The sequence below is a fragment of the Canis lupus genome, chromosome 22 (assembly GCF_003254725.2).
Source record: "Canis lupus dingo isolate Sandy chromosome 22, ASM325472v2, whole genome shotgun sequence".
Taxonomy (NCBI): domain Eukaryota; kingdom Metazoa; phylum Chordata; class Mammalia; order Carnivora; family Canidae; genus Canis; species Canis lupus.
In genome coordinates, this window is record NC_064264.1 from 2,861,179 (window position 1) to 2,888,626 (window position 27,448).

General features: G+C 49.3%; 1 protein-coding gene across 1 annotated transcript in view; it reads right to left on the reverse strand.

The window, feature by feature from the left end:
- Positions 1-26,340, reverse strand: part of CYSLTR2 (cysteinyl leukotriene receptor 2) — a 64,398-nt gene extending 38,058 nt beyond the window's left edge. The window contains exon 1 of the mRNA XM_035704453.2: positions 25,878-26,340. The gene's annotated coding sequence lies outside the window, so the exon portion shown is untranslated. The remainder of the gene's footprint in view (positions 1-25,877) is intronic.
- Between the last annotated feature and the right edge of the window lie 1,108 nt (positions 26,341-27,448).

The window sequence follows — 27,448 nt, forward strand, 5'->3', positions numbered from 1 at the left end:
TCAAGGTTTACAACCTAGAAGACCACCTACAAGGCGCACTTGACCGTTGAAGTGCTTCCCCTCGGCAGGGGCCTCTGCGTGCCTGGAGGGGTGACCAAACCTTGCCGTCTAGGGCAAACTGTGACTCGGCCGAGAGCGTTGAGAGTCTCCTGGGTTACCCAGGTGGGGCCACGACCAGGTCGCAGCCCCGTTCGAGAGAGCGGGCCCCAGGACTCTGGACACAGGCACCCGGAGGAGGCGGCCTCGGCCAGTGGTGGCAGCGGAGCAGCCCGGGCCCCGGAGTCCCTGAAGCCCACCCAACGCTGGAAAAGGCCAGGAAGGGCCTCCCCGGAGCCCCCGATGGAGCACCTTGATTTCGGACCTCTGGTCTCCACACCTGCCAGAGGATGGATTTCTGTTGTTTCAGGCCACCAAGCTGGTAATCGTCCCTGCAGCCCCGGGAACTCCTACACCCAACCTTCCCTGACCCCAAAGACCTGCGACCCAGGGAGCAAGTGATGGGTCAACCGACGGGTCTAACTCATCCCTAGCGGATTATTAATTTTATTTCATTTTTCCTAACACAGCAATCCTTCCGTTTTAATGTTTTGATTTTTAACCTCGTACTGAATCCTCCCTTCCAAGAAACGACTTGGCTTCCCGAGCTGCGACGGCTCTCCAGAGAGGCAGCGGGGCTGGGGGAGTATTAAGGGCCACCCCAGGCCAGTTTCACTGGGGGGGGCGAGGCGGGCCTAGAGATGGGGAGAAGCGGGCTGTAAGCGGGTCGCGTGGCCGCGTCCTCCAGCCCTCACCCTTCCCCTTGGCAAAGTGGTCTTTTGGTAAGGTGAGCGAATGGTTGGTGACGCTTGTTGCCGAGTCCCGACTTCCGACAGGAGCTGCCTCTCCCTTGCACGATTTGGGATTTGCATGAGAGCGAGAGCCTGGGGACTCCAGGTCTAGACTTTAGAGGCCCAGTCAGCAGCCTTGGGAAGGAGCCGGTCCCTTCCCCGTGGTACCACTGTTACAGTTGGGTCCAGCCTGAGCTTACTGGGGGGGGGGGGGGGGGACGGCGGGGCAAGGGCAGGGGTCAGACACGTGGAGAAGAAGGCCAAAGTTGCATTTCTGCTCTCCACCCCCCAGCAGACCCCTTCCTCTCCCTTTCGGGCCACCCCTCACCAAGACCCATTAAAATCCCTTGCTGCAAATCCTGGGCTCTTCACTGGAAACACACAGTCAAGGCACTTAGGATAAAGCAGGGCCTAACGGTGCAGCCGCTGAAACAGAGGACACAGAATTAGATGCTCAACAAAATGCACGGAAGAGACTTTCAGCTGGATCTCAGCGCTCTCCCCCTGCCCTCCGTGGCTTTGGCCCAGGCAGTGAGCGCCTTCTTAATTGCCGCCTTGGCCTGAGTGGCAGGTGGCCAGGTGACAGTCCTGGGGAGAGCCACGGGCTGCTCCGGTCCGATCTCGGCTGCGTAGTTGCAGGTCTTAGAAACCGACTGGACCCTCTCCAGGTGGATGGGGAGGCAAGGAGGACACACAGACGACTAATACAAGGAATTTCTGTCATGAACTCAGGTTCTTGGCCCCCAAATCCATCGTAGTGCCATCCCCTAAAAGACAACATTGTAGTGCTTTCCCTTCGAAGCATTTTTCTGTCCTGTCACTTGTCTGAGTGTTGTTTCCTTTGATGTAATTGCATCCTGCTCTCCTCCCCGACCACCTTAACACGTGTTCCCACTTGGGGATAATTTTTTTTTTTAAAGATTTTATTTATTCGTGACAGACACAGAGAGAGAGGCAGAGACACAAGCAGAGGGAGAAGCAGGCTCCATGCAGGGAGCCCGATGTGGGACTCGATCCCGGGTCTCCAGGATCACGCCCTGGGCCCAAGGCAGGCACCAAACCGCTGAGCCACCCGGGGATCCCGGGGATAAATATTTCAGTGATTTTGCTCTAGTCTGTCAACAGGAGGCACGACCGTTGGAGGAATAAACTGCTTTCAGGGTTCCGCCTGTTCCCCTGATGCGTAAAGCTCCTCCCAAATTCAGTGTGATCGACCACGGTGGACACTCTGGGTTAGTTGCCACAGCAGAACAGACAAGGCGGGGGGGGGTCTGGGGGGGCCTTTGTAAACACGAGGCTTAACATGGTGGACGGTGGAAGACTTGAGAAAAATAGCAAACGTGCTACCAGAAAACCCTAAGGAAGGTTCTGTTCTTGCCTTCCCCGGGTCCAGCCTGAGTCTGAAGCCAGAGCCTTAAGAACCCATGTAGGGGGAGAGGGTGGGACTCTCCCGACCCCCTACCCCGGGTCCAGGCTCTGTGCCCCCCCCCGCCGCCCCAGGGCCTCCCTGAGAGAACCTTTGAGCAATTTCCCCCCAGTTCTGGGCCAAGCAGCAGAAGCGGGGGTGTCGCCGCGATGTCCCCTGTGCCTGGCCAGTGCAGGCATTTGGACCCCAGGCCCAGTGGCAGCAGGGCAGTGGCCTGGTGTCGCAGGGGCCTGTGTGTCTCCTCCCCTTCAGAGACATTCAGAGACAGGAGGATGACCCCGGTGAGCACCAAGCCTTCAGGATATTGGGGACGTGGTGGGGGCAGGGGACGATCAGGGTCAAGGTCAGGAGGGGAGGAGTAGCTGGAAATAGGCTGTCACCGGCCGAAGACCTTGGAGCCAGAGCGCTGGCCTGGTCCCTTTAGCCCTGAGGGGCCCGGGCACCCTGGGCAGTGGGGCCTGGGCTGGCCCACCCCAGCCCTGTTCTCCGCAGTGGGGTGGCAGGCTCCGCCTTTGGGGCACCCAGCTCCTGGCTGGATCTGGCCCAAGTGGCAAGTGGAGCGTGGGGGACAGAGCAGAACCGACGGTCCCCGGGCCGTTGCTCCTCTCCGTATGGCACGCATACATTTGGCACCACAGCTTTCTTGTTCTCCCAGGCTTCTCTGTGCCCCAACAGCCCTGAAAGTGGGGGCCGTGTGTTCCCCTCCCACTGGGCATGCTTGGAGGAGGAGCACCAGCCAGTGGCCCACGAAACCTGAAACGCAAATGGGTCACGCGTTCAAGTATCCGAAGGGTGCTTTGCAGTTGCCTTAAGAGCCGGAGACCTCAGGGCCCCAGGGAGCCCAGGAAATCGCATTACCTCCTCCGAGTCATTAGGGAGGGCCAAGGAACCAAGCCACTTAGGAGCGGCCCAGACAGACCAATTCACTTTGCTTTTTGCAGATGAGCCATGAGGCTCCTGTTGATGACCCCGGGGCCCAATTAGCACCGGCCTCTGCTCCAGGGGGGAGGGGGGGGTGCCCCAGAAGGGAAGGAGCGGGGCCCCGCACTCCAGCCTGGGCTCCACCCCGGTGGTGTGGGGACGGGTGGGTTTGGCAAAGGAGCAGATGCTGCAGAAAAATAAACAGAGGGGAAATGCGGCCAAGAAGGCATGCGGAGGGCCAAACTGTCCACACTCCGGGAATGTCAGTGTTTACACGCTCCTTCCCCTGGTCTAAGTAAAGAGACGCTTCTGTTTTGAACATGTTAGGTCACTAGGAGCCTCGAAGCTTGCTGTGAGGCTGTCGTCTTTCCTCTCTGTGTAAAATAGCAGAAAAGAATAAGCAAATTCCTCCTCTGGGCCAGAATGAGAGCACCTCCCAGGTCTATACTGCGACGGCCGCGTAGTAGATGCTCAATAAGTACGTGTGCACGGATGAAGAAAGAAATGCCAGAAACCTTGCCAACTTCAAAAAATGCATCTAGGATCCTCTGTTCCTTCATGCTTTTTTTTTTTAATCCATTTGTTCAACAGCCAGTAAGCAAAGTTGTGTCAGTCCCACGCCGGGTGGAGGTATAGGACGATACCTAACAGGTGGGCCTGCTCTCCAGAGGGTCCCGGCCTCGCGGACACGGGCGGTTGGCGAGCACGGCGGAGCACGGGTGCCGCGGGGGGCTGCGGGAAGGGCTGTCATCCTGGGGCCCAGCTGGCACTGCAGGGGCCTCTGCCCGAGTGCCGACCCTTCGGGATGTGAGAATGATAAGGAGGAGCAGCTGCATCGGCCACCTGCGGCCGAGGGCGCTCCCTCGAGTTGCCTGGGAGCCGAGGGTGGACTTCCCTCCACCGCCCTCCCAGGCCGGGCCACAGCCAGCACTGCTGTCCCCCCTGGGCCCGGCCAGCTCTTCTTCTGGCCCCGGGACAGAAGCAGCTGGCCCAGGTGGAAGGAGGCCCCTCACGGCGGAAGGGACCTTGGGAGAAACGCGGGGTGCTCTGCAGGAACCACAGGCCTGCCTGGGCCTCTGGCCCCTGGCCTCGCCGTTTCCAGCTCTGTGTGTCTGGGGGCGGGTGACTTGCCCTCTCTGAGCCTCTTTGCTCCCTGTGAAATGGTAACAGCGGCTGAGGGGGGTTGTTCTGCAGGAAAATCAACTTAATGCCTGTGAAGCGCTCAGCACAGGAATTGGCGACACACGGCATTGGGCTAAGTTTTGGGAGTGGAGGGAGAGATGGGTTGAAAATAGAGCCTACTCTTCAGGAGCTGAAAGAAGACACTTTCACAAAAACTATACATGCGAGGGAGCATAAATGTTCCATGGGGGAAAAAACCCCAGATGAATGAAACTCCTTTGGTGTTGATTATCTTTTAGGCAGGTGTGATGGTCAATTTTATGTGTCAAACATAAATTATTTGATCAAACACCAGCCTAGGGGTTGCTGGGAGGTCTTTTTTAGATTAACACTTTAATCAGTAGATTTGGGGTAAAGCAGAGAGTTCCCTAGGCCTTAACCAGTCAGGGAAAGCCTCAAGAGCAAGACCAGGTAAGGTTCCCCCGCATAGAAGAAATTCTTGAGACCATATTCTAGAACCCTACCCGACTTTCTGGCTGGCCTGCTGCCCTGCAGAATTTGGACTCAGGACATCATCAACTCTTACCAGAATTTCTAGCCTACCGGGGTTTTGAACTTGGTCCCCTCATCTGCATGAGTCGATTCCTTAAAATAAATTTGTGGATTTGTCTGTGCATATGTGTAAAACTGTATTTATGGATATTTTAAAATATCTGACAGTGCTAAATCTTCAGAAATTTAAATGACGGCTTTTAAACAGTCACGTTTCCCTGGTAAATCAAGTCCCCTCTCCTCCAGGTAACTGTTTGGCAGCTTTTCCCTCCTCAAACCTACAAGAAATCCTCCCCTCACTTTCAGCTTGTGACCTCATTTCACGGTCAGGTGAGAACCGCCTCCTCTTCCCACTAACAAACCCAGAACCTGTGTGGAGACCCACGAGGGAGTTTTTGCCTTCTCAGCTGATACAGAGGAATAAAAATTCCTGCTCTTCTCCAAAGCGAGGCCCTCTCCCATGCTCTCCGGCCAACCATCGCACCCTACTCACCCTACTCCGGCCAACCATCGCACCCTACTCAAGCTCTTGCTCCTACAGCATGAATTTCTTCCTTGCTGGATCATTCCAACCAACGTATTAATATGCCTTAACATGACCCTTTTAAATAGATTCCTTGGCCCCAGGCCCCTCTACTTCTCCATTTCTTTGTTTTCCTTTAGAGCTAAGAAATTATCTTTTTCACTCTATCCCCTCATCCTCCATTCTCTACACAGCTCCCTCTTCCAACCAGACTTTCGTCCTCATCAACAAAGACTCTTAACGAGACCACCAGTGACATCTGTTTTGTCAACTCTGGTGGTCAGTTCTCTGTCCACGTCTTCTCGGTCCTCAGAACCACGGCCGTTAACCGCTACCTCCATAAAACACATTCATCCTTATGTTTCATGACGCCACAATATCCTGGTTGTCATCCTGCTTGAGTGGCTACTCCCTTTTTTTTTCCTTTTTTAATAGGGAAAGCCTTAAATATGTAGAAAAGTAAACAGGATAATATAATGAATTCCCATGTTCTTATCACTTGGCTTCAACTCATGACCAATCTTGTTTCATTTATCTCCTACCCAGTTCCCCCTCCCAAATTATTTGCAAGTACCAGAAGGATTATTTCACCCATAAGTATTTCTGTTTCTCTAAATAAGGACTTTTATATAACAACAAAACACAACCACATCATTATGGTCATGCCTAAAAAAATTAACAATTCTTAATATCATCAAATATCAATGGCTACTCCCTCGTAGCTTTTTGCTGGCTCCCCTCCTCTACCTGACCTCTAAATGTTGGCATCTCAGGCTGTGTCCTTTGTTCTTTTCTCCTTTTTTTAATTTTTATTTTTGTTTCTTTTCTCTTTTTTAAACTCCTTCCCTAGGTGATCTCACCCAATCATAGAGCTTTGAAGGTCAGCATATGTCTGTGACTCTCCTGAGTCCGTTTTCTGTGGTTGATGGCTTAAGTTAAATTTCTCATGAGAACATCAGTTTTGATGTGACAAAACAGGATCTTTGATTCTTTCTCCACCCATATCTACCCCAAAACTTTCTCAACTTCCAGCTTTACCTATCGTAATAAATGATACTACCATCTATATTTTTTTTGCTCAGTCAAGAATCTGGCAGTTATCTTTGATTTCTTGATTTCACTACTAACTCATGTAGGGACTACTATTTAGCTCCAGTGTTCTCTCTTCTTGCATAGTATAGAATCTTTACTGGGCACATGTGCACCCGGAATAAAGATGGCACTTCTCAGCTTCCTTTGCACCTAATGGTGGCCCTATGACTTGGTTCTGACCAATTGCATGTAAATGGAAATATCACAGGACCACTCTGTCTCTCCTTCATCACATTCTCTATTTTGATGTCTTGAAGGCAGAGGCTGCTTTTGACCACAGGGAGGAGGGTCCCACCCTAAGATACCCTAATAGTGAACTGTTAGTATGTGTATCATTTAGGGTCCAGTCTGGAGGTAGAATTTAAACAGGCAAGGTGTAATATAAGGAATTACTAACTATTTATAGGGGATTGGATACTAAAAGGGGATAAAAGAAAACTCTAAAGAATACCTGAGGGCTGAGCAAGAGTAGCCAAGGAAGGAAAAATTTGAAAATGGGGGAGGGGGTCAGAAATTGTTGGAAAAGGTATGCCAAAGCCCACTAGAGGTGGAGAAGTTTGCTGGGTTACCTTAGGCTGGTTACCATAGAGGAGATTCACAGCCAGTGGGCTGAAACTAGTGGGTGGGAAACTGTGAGCCCAAATTGGACATGGGATGCCCAAATGCATGCCACTGGAAGTTACTTTGTAGGAGCAAGAGGAAGAGAAAGAGAAAGAGAACCATAACCAAGAAGAGTAGCTCTTTCTTCCTAGCATATCCCTACAGTACCATCTACTGACAAAGCCAAGATCACACCAACCAGCAAAGGAAAAATGTTTGCAGAATCCAGCTCCAGTGCCACCAACAAGGCAATGAAGAATGGATTTGGAGTTGAGAAGCAAAATCTGTATGGTTTGCTAGACTGCACAACACAGACCAAGAGGCTTAAACAACAGACATATATTTTCTCAAGTCCTGGAGGCTAGAATTCCAAGGTCAAGGAGTCAGCACATTTGCTTTCTCCTGAGGCCTCCCCTAGGCTTGCAGATGGTCCCCTTCTTGCTGCACATGTATCCGCTGGTGTCTCCTCTCATGTAAAGACTCCAGTTATATTGCATTAGAGCTCCACGCCTATGACTTCCTTTAACCATAGTGACCTCTTTAAAACCCTGTCTCCAATTATAGTCATATTGGGGCCTAGGGCTTCAACATACGAATCTGGGGAGAACAGTTTGGTTCAAAATTCTCCATCATTTGGAGCCCCAAATTTATGTCTTTCTCACATGCAAAATACATTGCTCCCATCCTAGCAGCCTCCCATGGTCTTAACCCATTTAAGCATTAACTCCAAGTTCAGAGCCTGCTCTAAAGGGCACCTCAGTCCAGCGTGAGACCCAATGTATGACGCGTTCTGTGGCAAAACTCCTCTCCACTGTGAACCCGTGAAGCCAGGCGAGGTATGTGCTCCTGAAACACAGTGGTGGGACAGACACAAGATGCACCTTTCCATCCTAAAAGGGAGAAATTGGAGAGAAGGAGGGAAGAATTGATAACTGGCACAGTGGCTGCACCAGCCCTGGGTCTCCTACAAAGACTTTGACTTCAGTGAAAAAGAAGGTCCCGTCCTATTCTTTTGGATACAGCAGAACTTAATCTGAACTAAACCAAAACAAACCATAAAAAAATGGTAAAATTTGTCAGCAAATCGTATTGGCTTTACCTCTGAAACACAGCTCACCATCACCTCTGTGCTAACCTAGTCTGACACACTACGATCTCTCAGCTGGTGCGATGGTTAATGTATGTGTCATCTTGACTGGGCTGAAGGATGCCTAACTATGGGATTAAACATTATTTCTCCACGCGTCTGTGAGAGTACTTCCGGGAGAGGTTAGCATTTGAACTGGTGGATCTGAGTAAAGATGACCCTCCTCAATGTGGGTGAACATCATCTGAGGCCTGAACTGAATACTGATCATCTCCCCATTCCGTGCACCTGGTTCTCAGGCCTTTGGACTTGGACTGGGATCCACGTCTCCCAGTAGATCTATTGCTTCTGTGGTTCTCAGGCTTTCAAACAACACTCCCAGCTCTCCTGGGCCTCCGGCTTGCAGACTGCAGATCATGGGACTCCTCAGACTTTATAATGGGGTGAACCAATTCCTTCTAATAAATATCGTTATATTATATATGATATCTCTCTATAAATCTCTTCATATATCTCCACCCCATTGGTTGTGTTTCCCTGGAGAACCCCAACCAATGCAGCTGGGTTATAGTAACGACCTCTGTCCTGACCTTCCTGTTGCCACTCTGGCTCACTATAATCCATTCTCCACCCAACAGCCGAGTGATCTTCCCATTGCATAAATCTGATCATTCCACCTCCTTACATAAACTCTTTAAACATAGTGATTGGCATAAAATCCAAAGCCCTTCAAGGTCTTACATAATCCAACCTGTGCTCGTCACTTCAAATCTATTTCCTTCAACTCTGTTCTTCTGGCACTATTCTCTGGCCGTACTAGGTGCTTTTGGCCTTTGAACACTTCACGTTCCTTTTTACCACAGGGGCTTTGCTGCCTGGAACCCTTTCTCTAGATTTCCATATAACTGTTTTCTTCTCAACCCTCGGGGGTCACAGTTTCTGGAGTGAGCCTTGCCCTTTCCTTGTTTGGAGACATCCTCCCTTCTTCCTGGAATGCCTTCCCTCTTCATTCCAGCCCCACAGCCTCGATGCCAACATCAGCAAGCAATGCCTCATCCCCTGGCAATGCTGTCCTGGGTACAGCTGTACAGGAAGGAAATGTATTCATGACTGAAATGAACTTCGCAGGCCACTGCTACATGCGAGGTTTGAGGTAGGTAATAAAGGTCTACAGAGGGCAGCCCCGGTGGCGCAGCGATTTGGCGCTGCCTGCAGCCTGGGGTGTGATCCTGGAGACCTGGGATCGAGTTCCGCGTCGGGTTCCCTGCGTGGAGCCTGCTTCTCCCTCTGCCTGTGTCTCTGCCTCTCTCTCTCTCTCTGAAGCCATGGCCCGGCTACTAAGAGATGGGCGTTTTTGCCAGCTACTTAACAAACATGGCCTTACTTAATTCTTTCAAGAGCCCAGTGAAAGAGGTGTTTCTGGCCTCATCTCACGAACAAGGAAGCTAAGACGCAGCGCTGTGCAGCAACCTGGCCGAAGGTCACATGGCTAGAAAGTGGTAGATGTGGGTCTCAATCCTAGTGTCTGAGTTCAAAGGCCAGTAGGGGTGCACGTGGAAAGCATGCGGCCCAGGGGTCTGGCACACATTAAGCGCCTCACGCTCATTGCTGCAGCAGCCGCCAGAACTACCCAACACACACACATGAAGCAAAACCCGAAGCCTTCACTATGGGGCCCTTCGTTCCCATTACTCCTGCTCCATCAGCCTCCTTCCTGCAGATGCACCAAATCTATTCCTGTCTCCAGGCCTTTGTACTTGCTTCCACTTCTGGCTGGAACACGCTTCCCCCATGTTCTCCAATGGCTTACTCCCCCATGGCACCCAAGCCTTTGTTCTCCCCCTGCCTTGGAAATGCTTCCCAGAGCATCTAGGAGTCCCACATGCTGTCAGCCCCTTACCCAAGTTTATTTTTCTTCATACCACTTTTTGGTCTTGATACCATGTTATAGATCTGCTGACTTGTTTATTCATCTATTCGTCTGTGGATCGGCTTATATTCTACAAGAAAGTAAGCCCCATGGGGACAGAAGCTTTCTGTGTTTCCCCAGAACTTAGAATATTGCTCAGCTCATAATAAGTGCTCAATAAATTGTGTTTCAGTAAATAATTGTAACAAATGTATTAAAATGCAATACTTTGTAATTGTGAGTTAAGTATTACCCTACTGTGAGAAAAATTATTACCTGGTGTTATAATCATCCGGAGAAGGAGACCTGTCTAATCTAGAGCGGTCATGGGTGCTCACGTGGCTGCCCCAACTTTGAGGAATGGGTGGCGCTAGAGGAGTGATGGCAATGCCTCGACGCTGCTTGGGAAGGTCCCAGGGGAACTGGGGGAGGAGAGGACCCTGAAGGGAGCCCACCAGGGCCTAGAGCCTGAAGGTACCTAGACCTCATCCGGTGGAGAGAAGTCATCATTTTATAGCCGAGGAAACAGAAACTTCAGCAGACTCCCTGACCCACCCAATGAGGCAGAATGGAGACTAGAACCTGAGTCTTGGCATTTTCACTTAGGTTTTCTTTTGTTTGCAAAGGGCCTGTTAGATTGCAGGACTCAGTTTTACACAACTGACTCCAACTGGCCTAAAAGTAATCCTGTGCTCCTTGCCAGAGAGTGGCTTAGAAACTCAGGCCCAAGCCAATCAGCACAAGGTGTTCAGACAGTCACAGGTACTGGCTCACACGTGGACAGGTGATAAAATCTCAGGTTCATGCGATGGCAGAGGAAGTTGTTCACCGGATCCTGGGAAAGCTTCCTCACTCTCCACAGAGGACCGCAGGGAGAGATCCGGAATATTGTCCTGGGTGGCTGTGAGACCTCCTGTTCTCCTCAACGTCATGATACCAGCCTGAGGATGAATCTGACATCTGGAAGGAGAAAAAGCCAAAAGAATCTCAGAGAAATGGGACAAGAACACTGATTGAATCGTGTTTGGTCCCACCAACCTCTGGTCTTTTTCAGTAACGTGAGTTACTGAATCTCTATATCATTTAAGCCACTTTGAGTTGGGTTTTTTTAACTTAAAAAAACCCAGAAAGTATCTGATAGGCTCAGTGGCCTCACCTGCAAAACATATAATAATGTCTACTTTATGAAATTATTATGATCATTAAGTTAAATAATGTATATGACATTCTCATAATTTATAATATAATGTCACATCATAAACTCAAGCCAAATGTTATTATTATTCTTATTACTGCCAGGTATTTTAACAAAATGAAAAAAAAACAATTACGGAGTTGAATCGGAGGCATCGAGGGGTGAGGGATATCCAATAATTCCGGGTTAAAATGTAAGCTGTTATTTTCATATCTCTGTCTTTGTCTCTATTTTTAGTATCATTTTACCAACTTCTCCCTATTTCTCCCACTTCCCCACTCCCAGTCCCCAGCAACCAATTTCCTACTCTGCTTCTTTGAGTCCAAGTATTCTGGGGGGGGGGTGGGGAGGAGACCGATAAATTAGAAGCCTCACAGGAGCTTTGAAAGTATGCAGGTAAGCCCCTCTTTCAGGAAAATACAGATGAGCCACGTTGCCTGCTCTCTGGGCACTGAGCCCGCGGGGGGCGGGGGGGTAGCCGTGCTGAGTGCTGACGTGGCCCTTCCCAACTACCGCTTTGTTTGCTCTAGTTTAGCGGGTCTCAGACACAAGCCCGTTGGGCTTCAGAGTGACGTAGCTCAAGAACCAGCTCCTGTCCTGGGAGTCTTAACAGCTGGGGCCCTGGATGTGGAATCCAAACCCTTCACTCTTCCTGGAAAAGCAGTTATGACTTCCCTCCTACTTGTGTGGTGTGTGTTGAGAACAGAGTCTGTGGTGAGCGTGTGTGTCTCAGCCTTTCCTAACCCATTTTGATGTGGATATTTTCTCATTCCTCCCATGTGTACAGGTCACTCGGCTGGTTTCTAGATCTCTCCGAGGGACCTTCCGTGAGTAACTGTACATTCAGTGTATCCACAGAAGAGGGCGCTCAGAAGCCTTCGAGGTTGCCATCTTGGTAGCTTCCAATTCCCCTTGAAAACTTTGACTTTTTCATTCACTCAAGTTGGAGGGTAAGCATCTCATTTGCTGACGAAGATGGATGCAAAACCTTCATTTTTTTTATTTTTATTCATTGAATTACATATTGAGGAACAAGACAAGAAAGAGTATTGGATGGGAGTGATAAAGAAATCCTTACCCAGTTCCATCAAGCCCGGAGATTAATTGAAATATTACATCTTGCCAATAGACTCGCAAGCTGTCCCTTCCAGCTCCTTTCTTTTCTACCTCCTCTTCCTTTCCAACCCTTCTTACCTTCAGTATAGCTGTCAAATCCCCTAGTTTTATTCATGAATGAGGCACAGTGCACGTAGGCTTCTCTTATAGAATCCTTAACAACACCATAAGCCACAGATTTGGCTAAGTTGGAGAACCGAAGCCCCGGGTATGTGTGTACAAGGTGGTTTATCTGAAAGTTAGGCAATACAAACTGTCACGATTACAGAAAGTCAAGACAGAAGGAAACTTATGAGCTGGTTACCTCCCCTTCTTCCACAGCACAAACCCCCTTAGTGATCGCTCACATTTGTTGACCAGTCTAGTGCTAAATGCCTCCAGGGTGGCATTTCAATCTTTCCAGGAGCTTGAAAATAGCACTTACCGTCCACAAATATTTTCCCAACATTCAATCTTATTTTCTTTCCTCTATCTTATATCCCTAATCCAGAAGTTCTTAGGGCTTTTCATTTATTCCAAGATCTCCTAAGGCCTCACAGAACCTCTGGTTCCACCACCAGGCAAATGAAAAACCACCAGCAAAGTTCATGTGGCCGGGCCAGCAGCCCATCATAAGTGGGTCGGGAATCCTTCAGGAATCACCGATTGGCCTGCGGCACAAAACATAGAGGACAAAGCCTTATCCCATTCACACCCTTCCTCTGTTCACATCCTTCATGGTCTCCGAACACAGACCTGAAGACTTCCTCCCCAGGGGCCCATTAGGATAGAAATGAGAGTCCTGGAGCAATCTTTCATATTTCCAAAAAGCTAATGGAAAGTGTAACACTCACTTGGGCCTCAGATGATAAAACATCCTTCACCTCCCTGAACAAGTAAGGTTAATGGCTGGCCATGAACTCTGTGGATATTGTGTGGGCTAGTGGCTTCCGCAATTCCAACACCAACTCAACAGCTTTCTCTGTGCTGTTCTTATCCTTATGTGATACAAGTTTCACCGAGCCCTGTTCCCACCTATTAATACAGGGCCACGATCCTGAGTAAAGGGCCCCCCTTTATCTCCTGATTCCCGGGGGGATGTCTAACAGAGATTTAAGTCTCATCAGCTGCCATTTCCAGTCTCTCTCTTTTTTTTATTATTAAAGGTTTTGTTTATTTATTCATGAGAGACACACAGAAAGAGGCAGAGACACAGGCAGAGGGAGAAGCAGGATCCCTGCGGGGAGCGGATGTGGAACTCGATCCCAGGACCCCGGGGTCACTCCCTGAGCCCAAGGCAGACGCTTAACCACTGAGTCCCCCAGGTGCCCCCATTTCCAGTCTCCTCATCTGCCCGGGCTCCCTTTGCTGGTCAGGGCCAGCTGCCCCCGTGGGCACTTCCACTTCAGAAACCCTACCAGGCGCTGGGGGCTCTGAGGAGCTGAGCAGCGTGGTGGGCTTTGGCATAGACACAGGGAACGTGTCCGTCTCCACACGCTATTAGACAGATACCAGAGGACACTGCTTAGACCCCGCATCTGAACATCTTTCAAGGTTGGCCCCCAGTGTCCACCTCCCGGCCAGCCCTGCCTTCATCAGACTCAGACACAGGAGGCACAGGCCCCGGGCCACCCAACACCATGGTGGGGCTTCGGTCTCGTTCCCTAGGACACAGTCTTTGTGGCAGGGCAGGCCTACCTTCCTGGTCCCCAGGGCAGTTCTCTCTGGGGAGGCTCGCTGAGCCCCCTTGCAAATGAGCCCGGTAGGGGCCTGTCCCCCCAGGCCTCCGAGTACACCGGGTGCAGGCCAGGCTCCCGCCACGTGTGCATCGCCCTGTACAGGCTGCTCCTGTTGCTCTTGTCACAACAAAACTGAGGGTTGGGCAGACTAAGAGGTCTTCCCAAGACTCCACGGCAATGCCTTGGTTAATTTGTAAAATACGTCTGTTCATTACTTTAGACGGCTTCGGAGTAGAAGGTTCGTGAGAACTAGAGGCTTGAGACACTGAAGCACGGGTGGGACGGGAGCCAGCTGGGTGTCGCGTGACCGTCGCCCCCCCCGCCGTCCAGCACGAGACCCCTGCTCTAGGGCTGGAGGCCGGTGGCCCTCCTCGAGCCCAGCTCCCCAGGCCCGACCCCAAGAGGGAAGCAATGGCCTGCAGGCCGCCGCGAGGTGCCAGGGTCTGCTCAGATGTGGTGGCTCGGAGATCAGAGCCCGGCCCTCGGTCCACCTCGGGTAGGAGGCCGATGAACCGCAGGTGAGCCCCCCCGCCCCCCACACACGAAACAATTCCAGGTGAAGAATGTTCAAGGCCAAGGCGAGGTGGGCCATTCAGAATCCTCGCCACCGAGCTGCTCGGACACGTTGACTGCGAAGGACGAAAGCCGCCTTCTGAGCTCGCAGAGGGGGCCGCCGTCGGGGGGCCGCCGGGGGGCTGGGGCGCCCGCTGGGAAGGCCGCACGCCGGCTTCGGGGGAGGCAAAGGGCCAAGGGAACCAGGCCGCGTCTCAGGACGGCCCGGCCGGGCTCTGCGGCCGCCACCCCGGGGCCCGTCACTGCTGGACACGGGCCTCCCCCACGGCCACGGCCACCGAGGAGCCACCCAGGAGCCTCCGGGCTGCCGCCGCTTGTGTCCGCCCCTCGCTGCCAACTCGCAGCCTGGAGGAGCCCGCGGTGGGCCCCACGGCCTCCCGGGGCTGCGGAGGGCCGGGAAGAAGAACCCCTGTGTTCCCAGCCGGCCGCGGAGAGGCCGTGCTGACGCCCAGCAAACGCAGCCAAGGGGGGGTCTCCTGGGACGGGGCCTCGGTGGGCCCGGGCCGCCACTCTGGCAGCCCCATACGCTGGGGGCCGAAGCCACCGCTCCTGTCCCCTCAGCCCTGGAAGCTGGCGGCCCAAGAGCCAAGGCGGACAGGCCCGGTTCTCCTGAGGCCTCCGGCCTTGGCCCTGCGGTGCCCTCAGTGGTCTCTCTCCGGTCACCGGCCTCCCTCGCTGTCCCTTTGTGCGTCCGAATCTTCCCTTTTCGAAAGTCAAACGCGTTGGGACGCACCCCGAAGTTCTCCTTGTAACTTAGTCACCTCTTTCTTTATGGGCCTTCTCGGTCTACACCACCTTCTGAGGTCCTGAGGGCCAGAGCTTTGGCATAGGGCGGGGGTGGGGGGCAATTTAGCCCAGGACACTCTCTCAGATGGAAGAGGGAGGTCCAGGTCCCCCCCTGCGAGTACAAACCGACACGCCGCATGTGTGTTCCAATACAGGAGGGTTCACCTAGTGGAAAGGCTCCAGCCGAAGCCCGCAGCGAGCAAGTGCAATCGCGCGGCAGGCGGTGTAGGCCCCGGCCTCTTAGTCCCGGCGGCCGGCAGGAGGGGGAGCGCCCGGGTCGCCCCTGGCCTGCACCCCACCGCGGCTTCGGCCCTAACGCTTGGGGACACTGTGCTCTAGGCCCTAGTTAAGTAGGAAGACGCGCTTGCTGCGCGTGGCGGGGGCTGGTCCCCGTGCCTCAGTGGCTCTGCCTGCATCTCACAAAGGTGGCAGGGCCCCCTCAAGCCTGTCTCCTGACCTGGGAACACAGGGTTAATATGTTGACCCTTATGTTTAAAATCTGCACAGTGGACTCTGGAGAGAGTTTCCAGCACTTCCTGCAGGGCGGGGGGGGCGGGGGTTCAAGCTCTTCCTGGCTGTCTTCTCACGGGAAAGTAGGGACCACAGTAGGTCTCCTGAGGCTGCCTGAAGATGGGACGGGCCGGCCTTCAGAGTGGCACGCACTAACTTGGCACTTAGGAGCATTATAATTTCAGGAATGGGAAAAGAGGTCCTCCGACCTCCCTTTGGGCTTTATCTCATCCTTGGGTGTGAACCTTCAACCAGAGAACTTATTCCCCACCATCCCTTTGCATACCCCAAATTTTTGCCAGAGTTTAAGTGATTCACACAAGTATTTTCAATCCGTGCACGCTTCTCTGGCTCCAGGGCCAGGTTCTGAAGCTGTCACGATCTAGCTGGTGAATATATTTGCACGTAAACGTTGAGTTGCTGCAACCAAATAGTCAACTCCTGGCCCAAGGAAAGGGGAGGACAGAGCCTTGCTCCTTTCAGAGAGGAGCGCACGGAAGGGGCCCGCCGTGCCCAGAGAAGGGCTACGCAGAGCATTTCAGGCCTCCTTACAGAGCAACGTTTTGTGTCTTCCCTGACAGAGGAGAGGGATTGGAGGCCCCGGAGCAAGAAGCTGAAGGGAAAAGGACGCACATCCTTGCTACGTGAATATTCCAGAAAGGCAAATAGTTAGGCCACGTTGGTTGGCATGGAAGCTGCCAGTTGGCCCCTCGCCCATGAGGGAAGGAAACCCCCAAGACCACAAAATACAAAGTCGTCCAGGAGAAGTGATCACATGCCGCCTGAGGCCTAGGGGGTCTGCTGAGGAGAAGCCAGCGAGGCCTGGCACCAGCCTCCACCACACAACAGACAGCCGTCCACGTTCAAATCCACATTGCATGGCGGAGAGAACCGTGTGTGGTAGGGTCTTCGTTTGGCTTTGTGTGTCTTTGTCCTCCGAGACCTCAGTAAGGTGGAGTCAGGCAAGTCCACGGCCAGGGGCTCCAGGAGGTGTGGACACACCAAAGGCTGGGGGAGGAGTCGTCTCACCGTCCGTCCCCAAGGATGCGGCGTCTGGGGACTCCTCATGGTGAGAATAGTTTCTGCCTTTTCAACAATACGTTAGGGGGGCACCCGGGGGGCTCAGCTGGTTAAGGGCCTGACTCTTGATTTCTGCTCAGCTCCTGATCTCAGGGTTGGGAGATTGAGCCCTGCATCGGACCCGTGCTGGGCGTGGAGCCTGCTTACGGTTCTCTCTCCCTCTCCCTCTGCCCTCCCCGCCCTGCTTTCTCTCTCTCTCTCTCTCTCTCTCTCTCCAAAAGGAAAAAAAAAATGCTTTTAAATAGGTGGGATCCCTACTTACCTATTTAACTTATCCTTGTAGACCTCCAAGGAAATGACTAGTCCTCAAGGTCTTAATCATCTTCTCTGGGACTTTTGAGATTTGCCCTTTATTCCATTTGCTTTCCTTAGAAACCTGCCTTGGTGTCCAGCTTGGGAAGTGGACAAAAATTCTCCATTTTGGAGCCTAGCTGATTAGCTTGTGGAAGAGAAACACAGCTTTGGCACCTGATGCCACAATCTTGGTTCCAGCCATGATTCCTTTTTTGTTATTTATTGACGTGGATGAAAGGTGATAGAAGAAAGAAAAAAATTGAGCTTCAGAGAAGGTAACAGTAGTGTCTGCCTGGAATGCTCTTCTCACTGCAGACGTGACTTTTTTTCCTCATCCTTTAAACCTCACTTTAAATATCACCTGCCCCGAGAGCCTCCCCAATCACCAGTCTACTGTGCATACCCCCTGTTGAGGGAGGACCAGAAGGCAAGCTGCGGACCAAGCAGATGCACCACGACCCTCCCCGCGCCCCTCCCCGCCCCCGGTGGGATAAGTGGGACATTCCTCAGGCACTCCTGGCTGCCCTAAGCAGTTTTATCAATAACCTAGCTTCCAGGAGGAAATGCAGATGCAATTAAATGTCCTTATAACCTGCAGCCCATTGACAGATACTTGAAGTGGGCAGAGTCCGGTTCCTCCAGGAAGCTCCCAACTGTCTTAGTGTCAGTGCCTTGCTAGAAGGAAAACCCCCTTAAGTTGACAATGGCAAGGCCTCTAGGATTTTGTGAGTCCACTTTACCATATGAAAATCCTTTTGAAGCCTCCCTTTTCCTTCCCTCCCCCAACTCCCAGGGGTCTAATCAACCTCCCCTCCCAGGCCTGGGAAAGCTGCTCTTCCTGCCCATGGGTCCTGTCCCTGGGCTTTAATAAAACCACCATTTTGCACCCAGACATCTCAAGAATTCTTTCTTGGTCTTCGGCTCTGGACCTCACCCCACCCCGCCTCCCCTAGATTCCCAAACTACGTCACCCCTGTGACAGGTAACGGCTGGGCCATGGTCCCCAGATGCGGTCCAACACGACTCTGGGTGTTCTCCTGAGGGTGTTTCTGAATGAGATTTACATTTAAATCCAGAGGCTTTGAGTAAAGCCCGTTGTCCTCCCTGAAGTGGGTGGGCCTCACCCAGTCAGTGAAAGGGCCAGAGGAGAACACTAGGCGGGCCACCCCCCACACCACCACCCTGAGCAAGTGGACGGTGCCAGCGGACAGACTTGGGTCCTCACTTGCAACGTCTGCTCTCTCTGGTTCTACGGCAGACTGCCTTGGAACGCCAACTGTAGTTGTCTGACTTGAGTGTCCAGACTGCTGGGCTCCCCCATCAGATGGTGGACTCACCAAGCCTTCACAGCTGTGAGCCAATTCCTTAAAATAACTCCGTCTCTATACAAACATTTGTCTCTCTGGAGAACCCAGACACGCCACACACGTACACATCATTACCCTTTCCTGGGTCTCGGTTCATGACCTTCTGAGGCTCGCTGTCATGTGCAGCCAGTCTCCTCATTGTCTCACCTGTTCCTGTAGCGTCTCTACTGACCGTAAATCCCATGAGGCCGGCAGATGTGCCCTGTTTTCCCCCGGCTTCTGAGAAGCACTGGGCACGCAGCAGACGCTAGTAAATCTTGGTTAAATGACAGCCTGGCTAGGGTCTCCAACAGACGATGGGCTAGGGGTTCTCCTGTGTGCAAACCACAGTTCTAACGGGGGTGAGCATATTGTGTTAAAAACGCTCACAAGCACAGTAAGACACCCCCTCGGAGGGCTAGAAGCGCACACCAAAAAAACCCAGATGATAATAAGATTTGGCAAGGATGGGGAAAATAAGAACTCTCATACTTGGCTGGCAGGAATTACCCAGCTACTGTGAAAAACAATTTCGTAATCCCTTGGCACGTTATCGGTTGAGTTACCCTGTGACCTGAGAACTTCACTTCACTTTCAGAAGTGAAGAGAAAGTGAAGAGAAATGAAAATGTCCTCAGTAAAACTTCTGCCCCAATCTTCATAGCAACATTATTCTTAATGGTCAAAAGCTGGATATCACCCAAATGTCCATCAGCTGATGAATGGACAAGCCAAATGTAGGATGTCTGTACAGTAGGGTATTACCCAGCAATTAAACGGGATGAAGTACTAAATACATGCGACAGTGCAGATGAACCTCGAAAATATTTTGCTAGTGAAGGAAACCAGACCCATGAGGCCACTTATTGTATGTTGTCCATGTTGCCCCTAATAGGCAAAGCCAGGGAGACAGAAAGTGGATTAGTGGTTGCCAGGAGCTGGGGGGAAGGGGAAATGGGGAGTGACTGCTCCTGAATGTGAGGATTCTTTTACGGGTGATAAAAGTGTTCTGGAATTAGTGATGATGGTTGCACAACCTTGCATACGTACTAAAGGCTTCTGAATTTATGCTGACTCATTGAATCTAAATTTTAAAAAATAATAAAGGCCACTGAATTATATGTACTTCTAAGTGGTGAGCTTTATGGCGTATAGATGATACATTTTAATTATATATATGTATCTTAAGATCTAATTTATTCATGAGACAGAGAGAAATGCAGAGACACAGGTAGAGGGAGAAGCAGGCTCCCTGAGGAGAGCCCGATGTGGAACTCGATCCCCAGGATCCCGGGGTCACGCCCTGAGCCAAAGGCAGATGCTCAGCCACCCAGGTGCCCCTTCTTTTTTTTTAATGCAAAAAAAGAAAATGCAATCAAGAAGTGAGCTCTCATGGGCTAGCCGTGGTGCAGAGTGCAGCCTCAAGGGGAGCAGCGTATGCAGCATTCCAACCACTCCCTTGAATTACCTGCACTGTGTGAGCAAGAACATCTCTAAGTGAGGGTTATATTTATAATCATAAGGATAGTAATATTAATACTGTTCTTTATTTTTTTCTTTTTGGCATATAAATATGCTTCTAGGTGATTTATCGTTCTTAAAACTCACTTGGCCATTATTTAAGAACCTGGAGGCGTAGCCCCTTTCAAAACCATATGTCAGAAACCACCATTTAGTATGTGCAGGGTCAAAGATGGCTAGTATGAAATGATACACTTCTGGCTGCCATAAAAAATAGAATAAAGCTCCCCATGTGTCAACTTCCTGGAGGAGCGCTGTAGACCGTCATTCATCAGGAGTTCAGTCTCAACCACCAAAGCCAGATCCTCTTCTTGTCGCCACCCTCTCAGCCGCATGCTCGGGCTACTTCTGGTTTCTCTTCCTGCTGCTGATACCTCTCCATGGTAGCACGTCTGTCCTTCAGGAGGCATTGAGTGGGAGGCACTCTCCTGGATGCTGTGGTAACCCACAAAAGAAGCCATCAGCAGCTCACACCCCAGAGTTACCTGCCTACTGTCGAGGAGATCCTCTGAAGGGGGAGAGGGTTACTCTGCAGAGAATGTGCTAGACCACATCTCACACCCACACAGAAGGCCTCATATGCTTGGGGTGTCTGCTCCTTTTCACTGAGAATTTCAGAAGAAAGTACAGCAGCACATAGGAGCCCCTTCCACCCCTGGGAAAACCAAGTGCAAAATCCCTCCCGAAGGAGAGCAAAGATTAGCCTGCCAAGCCTATGGCTACTTCTGAGCACACGCTCATAAAGTCTATTTTTGCCCGATTGAGAACAAACAGCACCTGGTCGGAAGACTATGTTCTTTAAAGATAAAAATCAGTCAACTCTGCAGCCCTTCACTTCCTAAAAATGAAAAGTAGGCACTAAAACCCCATTTTGAGTGCTATTCTGGAGCAATCCGTGGAAGCCCAAGGTTTATCAAGTACACTAATCTTGGGTGATCTTCTGACCCGTGAGCAGGACTGTGGGTACCAGGAATAGTATATGGGAGGACCCACCACATTTGGAGGAAGCTTCCCACCAAAATAAATGAGTAGAAATAGATCTAGTTTACTACATCAGTCCCTCCCCTCGGTCCTCTGATGATGATGAACAGCTTGCTGCAGGAAGGGCAGTGGGAGTCAGCGTAGTCAGTTCAAAAGCATGAATATGGGAGATTCTGAGTGTGGTAACAAAGCAACAGACATAAGGGGCCAGTGAGTCAGTAATGTTTATATTAGAAATTGAATTCTCAGGATGTGTGGGCGGCTCAGTTGGTTAAGTGACTGACTTTTGATTTCAGCTCAGGTCATGATCTCAGGGTTATGGGATTGAGCCTGCATGGAGCCCCACGCTTGGCATGGAGTCGGCTTGACATTGTCTCTCTCCCTCTCTCACTGCTCCCCCCCTTCCTCCCTCTCTCTAATAAATAAATAAATCTTTGAAAAAAAGAAAAGAAAGAAATTGAATTTTTGGTCCAATGGGCCTAACAGGTGCCTCCTGAACTGAAGCCCTGAATCTGATCGCCAGGAAACATCAGCCAAATTCAAACTGGGGACAGTCTACAAACTCACTGGCTTCAACTTCCAAAAAAAAAATCGATGTCACCAAATCCAAAGACAGACTCAGGAACAGTTGTAGGTTAAAGGGAGACTAAAGAAATGTGAAAAACGCCTTGGATTTTCTTTTGATATTTTGAAGTATATATTATTGGGCCAGTTGACAAAATATTTATAAGGTTTGTAGATTAAATAATAATATTTTATCCATGTTAATTTCCTAGTTTTGATAATTGTCCTGTGGTTTTGTGGGAGAACTCCTTCAGTTGAGAAAATATACACTGAAATATTTAAGAATTAAGAGACACCTTGTCTGTGTCTTATTCTTAAATGATCCAGAAAAATAATGAGAGAGAAAGAAAAAAGAGGAGGCTTACTTCATGAACAAAATCATGATTCTGCTAGCAGGGAAGATGGGGAAAATGGATGTTGGACCTCACAATAAGCACACAGAGCTTAATGAGGTGGGCTATTGTTGCTGAAAAATAACTTGGGGAAATTCTACCCTAAACTATTAAAACATGCAATTATATGGAAGCAAAAATTTTCCCATGTCCTAGAATCAACCAGAGGCATTAAGCACCCCTCATTCAGAGAGTTGCCATCAGTTGGGGTTATCTTTCCACCTCAGGGCCTATGAGAGGCACCAGTTCAGAGCCAACCATACTTTGCTGCCCCACCCCGCCCCACACCCAGTGACTATAAGAAAAAGTTTAAGACCTAAAGGGGTCTTCGGCTTTTTGACTAATACCGTGTTGATGAAAAGAAGCCATTTACTTCTGTTCTCTAAAACCAAAGATAAGACTCCAAGAGAAGCAGCTACAAAGGTTAAGGAAGACTACAGGAGGGGCAGGATTGTATTTTACTCCCTGGTTGAACATCCACTTACCTAATTGTGGTCTACTCTGCCTCTTTTAGTTGAGCAAGAAGAAGAGAAACTTCAGGATAATGGCAAGATGGAGAGGGCTCTCGCCAGTGGAATAGCTTGTACACCATTTGACAAGACAAAGATGTGTATGTTTCCAACAGGTCAAACAGACTCCAGTGAAAATAACTAGATTTGAGTCACATTTCTGATACCAGATCAAAGATAGTTAACCTGAAGGAGATAATAACTCCAGGATCAAGAGGTATGGGATGGAGCATCTTTGGTATGGACAGGGGCAGTGAGATGGGGGGAAGGAGAAGCTACAACAATTTACAAAACCACGTAGTCTGGAATTTTCCCTATTAAATCAAATCTGATCTTGTGAGGGGCATCAAACCTGTGCTCAATCACATTCATACAAACCACATTTAACCCCATAAGCCCTGAGAACCAAGACAGGTCTAGTTAGTACTAGGAAGACGAAGGAAAAAAAGCTTAGAACAACTTTTGAGGTAGAAGTTTGGAAATGAATATGAATGAGCTTAAATATCAAAATGAGACTGTTCTAAAACTAGATGCCTAATGAATTATAAAAATCGGTGGCTCAGTGGTTGAGTGTCTGCCTTTGGCTCAGATCATGATCCCGGGATCCTGGGATCGAGTCCCGCATTGGGCTTCCCGCAAGGAGCCTGCTTCTCCCTCTGCCTGTGTCTCTGACTCTCTCTCTCTGTTTCTCTCATGAATAAATAAAATCTTAAAAAAAACAGAATTATAAAATTCTACAAAGATATCAATAAAGAGTAAGCTACCCATTGGTAAAGTTTGACAAGGCTGGTTGGACAAAATTATTAGAAAAAAATTTTTAAACATTTTCTGTTTTAATCACATGAGTTTAGACTCTTAAATAAACTGGCTATATATAGAAACTAAAAAAAGATAAAACACTGGTCTTGAGTCATAATCTGTGCAGATGTACCTCACACCCTTCCCTTTCATCAGCCCTGTCCTTGCGGTTAACCAACCAGCAGACTCTTCCAGTTACTATGTTAACAGAAGGACAACCAACTTTCCTAGGAAATTTCAAGGGAGTGAAGTCATAAAATCAACATCAAGAGGCCCCTGAAGATGTGTTCCTCAGGGTCTGTTACTGTCAAGTCTCTTACTGTTCAGCATTTGGTCAGTGAGCTGATGCCAAAGCTGACCTTCTGTCCACTGTGAGACATGATCCCTGTGACCCCACTTTCACTTTCCCCACTTTCAGGAAGCCACCATATTATTCCAAGTCTATTCTTGGGGGAAAGAAGAAAAGAAGGAAGGAAAAGAGAAGTTAAATATAGCAATAGTCAGAATATTATTTCATTTGCCTTGGGCCTCCTTTTCTAAATTTGGTGGGGTGGTTGACACAAGTCTTGATATATTTTCTGGTTACAATTCTAGTTACCATTATACTTATTATTTCCAAGGAAGACACCACATAGGACAGAGGATGGAAGGAAGGGGAGGGCCTAGGTTCGAAGGCCAGCAATCCCATCCATTAGCATTACGACCATGGGAAAATTACTTTTTCTGTGTTTCAATGGCCTTATCACAAAAAGGTTGTATATACCCCCACTGAATTGTCGTGAGGCTTCGAAGCATTGTCTTGTGTGAAACCCTGAGCACAGTGTCTGGCACATCATAAATACTTAATAAATTTTGGCTGTTGTTATCATAATAATTATAATTATTATCACCTTAAAAAGTATAGGGGCACAGAGTGGGAGTAGGAAGGAATGGAGGCAATGGAGGAACTGGCCACTATCTAGCCTCTCCACCAGAGGTCCTGGAGTTGATGGAGGGCAAAGACAAGGTCCAGCCTGCCCCACAACCAGGGCGTCAGGGGTGGGTAGACCAGAAGGTGCCTGATGAACTCTCATGCTGCATTTTATTGGCTCCGGAGAACACGGAGACATGCGCTAGGCCAAGAGACTCTGGCTTGGCCTGCAGTTCACACATTGGCTAGGAGGTTGTAGAAACACCTAGAGGACAGGCAGGCAGTGTGGGCAGGCTGGAGACTGCCACCCCTTTCTGGTTATCTGGGTCTGGGCAGCCATCATCGTCTCCAGCTGGAAGGGGATGAGCCTTGGTGTGACAGCTTAGTAACTGTCAGGACTCCTTTCTGGGCACAAAGTTATTTCACCTCACCCATGGGAAATTCTGACACACTGTCAGAAATGAGGGGTTGAAGGGCTCCTGACGGGCTCAGTCAGTAGAGCATACAACTCTCGGTATCAGGGTCATGAGTTCAAGCCTCATGTTGGGCATAGAGCTTACTTATTAAAAAAAAAAAAAGTAGAAATGAGGGATTAGGGGTAATCAAAAGTTAAGAATAGGAAATTGGAGGTAATTTGAGAAATGTATTTCAGAGAAGTGCTTTCCTTGGACGGCTCTACAAAAGGTACAGACGCTTGTGAGGTTAACTAACACGGTGCTCAACATCTCCAAATCCACTCTCGGGCAAACGTGGGTATGAATCTCTACCGTGCCCCTTGGAAGCTGGATACCTCGGAGCTATCTATCCACCTTAAAATTAGGTTTTCCCCATTGTAATAGAAACTGTGAACGGTACCAAGCAATCTCAAAGGGTTATTTTAAGTCATGAATGAAAGAACTTATAAAATAAATCTGGCATGTTGTTGGAGCTCAGTGTTACCTATTTTCGTAAGTGACCAAGTTTCTTTGTCATATCCCTTTCCTACAAAAGATAAGTGACTGAGGATTTTGCCAAGAAGCCTGGCAAATGCTTTACTCTTTCACAGACTTTTTCAGCTCAGGATAACCTCCAGGTTTCCAGCTAAAGCTTTCATGTAAATATTTTCCAAGTACAATGTCGACAGAAAGGCCAAGATAAGGAGTTCACCACCCAGATGCCCGTGATTCCCAATTATATCTCCTGCATAGGCCTCTCCCTGAACTACTGTGGATTTTATTATTCAATTTCCCACTCAATATTTTTACTGGATGTCTGAAAGACGTCTTAAATTATACGTGCTCAAAATCAAACACCTGATCTTCATACAGAAGTCTGCTCTTCCCGCAGCCTTTGCCACTTCAATTAATGACATCTGTAATCTTCCAAGTGCTCATATGAAAAAGCTTGAGATATCCTTGATGCCTCGCCTTTTGATTTCCAATAGATCAGAAATAATGTTCACTCTGCTTTCAAAATACATCCCGAGACAGACCACCTCTCACTAGTCTTCTAATACAACTTAGATCCAAGCTAAAAATATCTCTTACCCATGTTGCTGCCATTGCTCCTTAGCTGGACTTCTTGCTTCCACCCTTGATTCTTTTGGGAGTTGAACTGTGTCCCCAGAAAAGAGAAATTAAAGTCCTAACATCGGTATCTGTAAATGTGACCTTATTTGGATATAAGGTCTTTGCAAACAAATTCCTTCCTTGCTCCTTCCTAGCTCCTGGTGGCAGCATCCATCCTGACATTGTTGGCTTGAAGCTGAAATGCTCCAATCTCTGCCTCCATCTCCACACAGCCTCCTCCTGTGCATGGCTTTTTGTGTGTTAAATCTCCCTCTCCTTTCTCTTATTAGGATGCCAGTCATTGGGTTTGTGTCCCACCTTAAGTCTGGGCTGATGTCATCTCTAGATCTTTAACTTAATTACATCTGCAGAAACCCTATTTCCACATAAAGTCACATTGGCAGGTACCAGGGTTTAGGACGTGGACCTATCTTTTGGAGGATGACACCAGTCAACCTGCTACAGTCACTGAGAAGTGGAAAGGCCGGAACTCAAGCTCAATTCTGATGGCAGCATTCCAATTCCATATTGCCATCCCTAGTGATCCCAAAGGAATTCACATAAGCCACTCTAGACTTGTAACTGGCTTGAGAACAAGTGTCTCTTCAGTCATCTTCTTTTCCTAAGAGAAAAGTTTTATTTTAACTTTCCCACAATGTATCTGGAGTCAGATGGAATGTAGTCTCTGAATCTTTATGAGAGTTTCTTGGGAAATATGTGGAAGATTAGTCCAATGCTAAGCATCTTTGGCACCGTCTGTCTTCTTACTAGATGTTGGAGATGTTCTGAGACAGAGTCCCAGTGCGCACTACAACAGAGCTTCTAGCAACAGCACGTAGGCAAACATTACATTTGTAAAGATGCTCCTCCAAGAAGAGGGTGATTTAGACCTGTCTGTAATGTTTGAATTTTTTAACAATAAGAATGCATTTGGGTTCTGTGTAGCAAAGGATTATTTCAGCACATCTGGGTTGTCTAAACATGTATATTTCCCCAAAATATTTGGCCCTTATTCAAGTTCTAGGAGATAACCTCTAGGTCATTGGAATATCCTACTTAATAAAATTATCTTTGTTTACCTAGGTTTCTTGGGCTATACCAGACAGTTATGCTAACAATGTGACTTATTGAGGGCCTTGGGCCATATGGTATTCCCTTGATCTCTGGAGGGCCTGGGTTAGGTCAACAACATGCTCAGTCATCCATGCATATGTAATCGAACCCCAATAAAATCTCTGGACTCCAAGGCTCAATGAGCTTTCCTTGTTGGTAATACTTTGTGTGTATTGCCACACATCGCTGCCTGAAGAAGTAAGCACACCCCACTGGGATAGGACAACCGGAAGCTTGTGCTAGGTCCCTCCTAGACTTTACCCCAAACGCCTTTTTTCTGTTGTTGATTTTCATCTGTATCCTTTCATTACAATACACACCAAACACAGGAACCATTGCTTAATAAAACTCCATAATTTTTTAAACAGTGCATGGGTCCTTCGACATTCAGTTCTGGCAAACTCCTGTTGAATTATAAACTCCAACACAGTACAGAT